Here is a 5,212-nt window from a genome sequence, read left to right on the forward strand (position 1 = left end):
GTTGGACTAGATGACCTCCTGAGGTCCCTTCCAACCCTGATATTCTATGATTCAAGCTCACAAAGAGGCTTGCCTATGACGCTCCTGATTAGGTGAGACGTCCAGCCCCACAGGAAGTTGTCTGAGCAGCTAGATGTTTGCCTGGGTGCTGCTGTGGACTCTGCCTTGTCTGTCTCTGTCCTCCTGCCTCTCAGCCTTTTCCTGACTCTTGCCCTCCTCTTCAGAGATCCCCCATCTGCTCCCAGTTCCTGCTTTCCTGCCTTGCTCTTGTCAGTTTAATATCTGATATGTTCTCTATCTGAGGACTTTATATTAAATGGATTTTTGGAACAGGGAGATGGATTAGGAGCTTGCTCTGTCCACTCCACGCATCAGCCTGGTATTGCAGTACTTCCGGGTTTGGTGTCCCTCCCTCTGGGGAGAACATGCTGGTTAAAAAAAAAGAAAAAAAACAGGTGTGTTGTGTGGCTGCGGGTCTTTTACTGGTAACTTTGGGGTCAGTTTGTCAATTTTCCAGGTCCCTGTTCTATGCCCTACCTTTGGTGCTGACTCCGGCTCTGACCTTTGAATTGGCACCTGACTGACTCTGACTCTAGTTACAGGCTCCCAACTCTACCTCTTAGGCCTCAATGCCCAGGCCCTACAGCTACCATCTTGTCAATCTGGGGTTCATTTCCCACCTACCATGCAGCCACCACAGCGGGGCATGGTTGGCGATGAGAGTGAAGGTTGCTCCGAATAAATAGTACCTCAGGATCTCGATGGCTCACTTTATCACCAGGCACTCCTTTTCAAGCCCTGCATAGATGTTTTTCATGGGCAGGAGCTTTCTGCTCAACTATAATATGGGGTGCTCCCCATCCTCAAACTCCTGAGAGAGGATATCCCTCGTCCCCATGTGCAGGCATCAGTCTGTAGGATGAAGTCCCAAGGAAAGTCCAGGCTACATAGTACTGGTACTGCAAAGATTCTCTTTATTTCCCCACCTGTGCCTTGGGAAGGGACACGCCCTCACACTGGGTGGGAGGCCCCTAATGAGCCCTCCGGGGCCTGTGGTGTGATGGCAAGGCGCATCTGCAAGACATGTTCAGCCTGGAGGAGGAGGCACGTAAAAGGAGAAACTTACCACTGGAAGGGGTGGTGAATAGGAAGAAGGCTGCCCCGCGTAGAGATGGAGGGTAACAGAAGCAGTCCAATGGAGGAAGAGAGCGCCTCGGGGACCCCCACTCCGGAGCTGTCCTGGCTGTCAGCAAAGCAATACACTCCAGCAAGACGGGTAGGAGGTAAACCCATGAAGGGGCACTAGATTTTGAGAGACTACGCTGATAAAGTCAAACATATAGGGTTGTCTGAGAGACTGGTGCTCGTTCCAACCACCTCCCGAGTGTTGCCAACTGGGGTAGAAGAGAGGGTAAATGATGGACAGTGGGACATTGGGGATGGAGGCTATGGAGGCCTGCCCCCCCCACATCTGGGTACACCTTTTGTGGTGCCTTTTTGTGTAGAATGTCCATCAAAGGGGCTGTGATTGTTGAGAAGCGGGGTATGAATCGTTAATACTAATCAGCCAGCCCCAGAAGGGATTTCACTGCTTAGTGCTTAGTGGTGGGGACTGGTGAGTCTACTGGGGCCTTTACCTCATCTGTCAGTGGCTTCATTCTCCCATTCCCCAGGGTGGATCTCAGGTATTTTGTTTCTGCACAGACAGTCCGACATTTAGTGGGGTTGACAGTGAGGCCTGCTTCCCTGAGGGCCTGGAGCACTGCTCCAACCCACTGGATATATTGTTCCCAGGTACTGGTACAAACCACTACTTCATCCAGCGAGGTCAGCGCGTCTGTCCAGTGGGATAGGAATATTGTATCCATCTGTCTTTGAAATGGTGCTGGGGGCCCATGGAGACTGAAGGGTTTAGAATTGATAGAGGCCATAAGGTTTGGCAAATGAAGTCAGTTCCCTGGACTCCAGGGCTAACAGGGTTTGCTGGCATCCCGTAGTGAGGTCTAACACTGTTATGAATTGTGCCTTCCCTAAGCCATCCAGGTTTTCATCAATCTGAGGCATGGGCAATGCATCAAACGTAGATACTGCATTCACTTTATGGAAGTCAATACAACCAAATTCTGTTGTCTAGTTTGAGGACCAGCATGACTGACTACTTCATTCACTATGGGACTCCTCAATTACCCCCAGTTGAAGCATGCTCTGTATTTTTTTCACAGTGTCTCTTAACTGCTCAGGTATCTGGAAGTGGCGCTGCCAGACAGAACTCCTGGGTTTAGGATGAATGTGGTGTTCAATCAGATGGGTTCTCCTGGAATGAAAACACCTGGAAAGTCCCTAACCAGCTCTCTGGCTTCCTCTTGTAGTGCCTGGGATAGATATTCCCCTAGGGGTACTTCTGTGGATGGCTCTGGGACCACCCTGGGGATCCTAAATCTAGCTCTTGTGTCTGGGTGAAGAAAGAAAACCTCGCAGGCTTGCCATTATTTTAACAAGTTAACGTGGTATATCTGGGACCCCCTACCCTACTGGCCCTTCCCCCACAATCCCTGGCACCCTACTCAGACTTGGCCCAGGTGTTAACCCCTTAGGGAAAGTGCAAATATATCCCCTGGCCTATTGAGGTCCCATCTCTCATGGACTCCGATGCAGGTGAGTTTGGCCTCTTGGGTTTTTCTGGTGACTCACAGTCAGATTTTGCTTCCCGAAAACTTTCCGCAAGGTGGATTGCCTCTTATACATGTGACTCAGTGGCGACAGACCTACTAGTGGGATCCATGGAGTGGGATCTGACAGAACTGTTCTAAAGTTTGCCGCCTCAACTTTATTCACATCTTCCTTGACCTCTCTGTTTCCCTTTTTGCAGCCACTCACACTCTCCTGCTCAGCATCCTCGGGCTTTCACAGCTCCTTCCTCTTGTGCTCCTCCTACCAGTCTAGTCATTCTGCAAAGAGGAACTCGTGGAGGGTCTTTTCCTCTTCCCCTCTCCTGTTAGGTAGGGGGATTCCATAGACCCCCATCCCTGTGACCCCTTACTCTCTTGCTCTCTCTTCTAGTACCTCTCCAAGACTATGACAGTGTTCAAAAAGAACTAGATATGTTCATGGAGGATAGGTCCATCAATGGCTATTAGCCAGGATGGGCAGGGGTGTTCCTAGCCTCTGTTTGCCAGAAGCTAGGAATGGGCGATGGGGGATGGATCACTTGATGATTCCCTGTTCTGTTCATTCCCTCTGGGGCACCTGGCATTGGCCCTGGAAGACAGGATACAGGGCTTGGTGGACCTTTGGTCTGACTCAGTATGGCTGTTCTTATGTTCCATCCAGTTCTGTCTCCCGGCTCATCTCCTCCTAAATGTCTCATCATTATTCCCCACTTCTTACTCCATGGTATTCCTAAAATCTGACTCCCCCCCCCAAATACACAGGTAAAACACTTGCCCAAGTCCACATCATCACCCTCCCCCCCCCCCCGCATCTTGATAACTGTAACCTATTCCTCTCTTTTCTTCTTGGCATCTGCATTGGCCCCCATTCAAACACAGTTCTTAAGATCATCTCCCTAGTCTGTCCTGACCATGGCACCTCACCCTATTAATTGTCTGTTGGCTCAACAATCTAATTAAACAGAGTGGGAATAAGGCAAAATGATTTTTTTTTTATATAAGCTTCTGAAATATTTGCAAACAACGCTGGCCCAGCTCTAGTTTTCTGTCCCTCTCCAGTGTATTTTTCGCAAGCTGCACAGGTGTTGAGCCACATGATACTTGTTCATCGTCTGTTATGAAACCAAATTTTCAGCAATCCTCCCTTAATGCGTCTGCAAAATTTATATTCACTTCATGTTTGATTGCTTAGAATCCACATTTGCATGGGCAGAACAGGCAACATACTCTTTTTAACATGAAAATTCACCAAATTTTTGTGGCTGGTCCACTAGAGGATAACAGCCTACTAAAGTTGCCAGCTTATGTAGTTACTCCTTTAGCTGAGGTGGTAGAGGACAGTGCTTTAAACACACTGTTGGGGAGTCATTACATTTGTTTCCAAAATCCTTGGAGGTGACCAGCAGTGTCAATTTTGTTTTGGTTGAGTTTATTAGAATGACATGCAAAATGCCCCCAGCTAATTGGGTAGGACAGGCATTTAGTACAGATTGGAAAATTGTATTGGGTGAGATATGCGCCCCCAAGAGCAGCACCAGGGAACGTAGTGCCAGCAAAACATCATTTCTAAAGTGCTTCAAGTTTAAAAGGCACCCTCTCCACAGCTGGATTTGAGGGACAGCAGAGAGATCCTGCTTTTACCGGCTCCTCCGTGCCCCTGGAGATCTGTGAGGCAGCTGCAGTCCATTCTGGCTCCTCAGCACCAGGAGTTCTTTCTATTGATTTAGGATTTGTTGGGTTCAAATGCAAGCTGCCTAATTGAACAAGCTCATTCATTTTTGAGGCTATAGCAGCAAGTGGCATTGCTTGGAATTTTTAAAGAAATGGGTCTTGGCTTGATATTCTATTTAGGAATGGAGAGAAATTTGTTCTGAAGGCAGAACTCTTCAAAGGAAAGAGCTTGGAATCTACCTTGAGACAAAATGTAAATGCATAATTTAAGCAATAAGCATTTTGTTGTGTGTTGTTCTTTGAAGCTTGCAAAGATTCCCCAAGACAGGTGCTCCATTAAAGCTTTGACATTGTGTTTCCCGCTAACTTCTTGGTAAACTTCATAGATGGGTTGCATCGTAAATGGGGAAGTTGGAGTCCTTCACAGAGACCTAGAAATCTCTCAGAAAAACTTTCATCCCAGAGTGATGCTAACTTGGAAGTTTTACGGAGCTTGCCATTGAGTCAGCCTTATTCACACGTGTAATTGTGGCTCCCCAGGGAAGGGTAGGACAATAGGCAGACAAAGCTTTCATCTTTTTCCCCTATCCTTAGCTCTCTTCCCCTCTTGTTCTCCCTTTTCTGCACTTCCCACTGTCTCCCACCCCATTGTTCAGCCTTTTTAGCAGAGCTGGTTACATTGGTCATTGGTGGAGGATTTAGCCTTTGGTGGTGTATTTGTTGTGAACTCTCCTCATTACACAAAGTAAAACTATTTCCCCATGTTTATCCCCCTCCTCCCCCCCGGCTGTTTCTCAGACGTTCTTGTCAACTGCTGGAAATGGCCCACCTTGATTATCACTACAAAAGGCCCCCCCAACCCCCCGCTCTCC

The 5,212-nt window shown here is 48.1% G+C and overlaps 1 pseudogene; it reads left to right on the forward strand.

Moving 5' to 3' along the window:
• Positions 1 to 244: 244 nt before the first annotated feature.
• On the forward strand, positions 245 to 413 carry LOC125639271 (U2 spliceosomal RNA; annotated as a pseudogene).
• The last annotated feature ends 4,799 nt before the right edge of the window (positions 414 to 5,212 follow it).

Source organism: Caretta caretta, chromosome 6 (assembly GCF_965140235.1).
Source record: "Caretta caretta isolate rCarCar2 chromosome 6, rCarCar1.hap1, whole genome shotgun sequence".
NCBI lineage: Eukaryota > Metazoa > Chordata > Testudines > Cheloniidae > Caretta > Caretta caretta.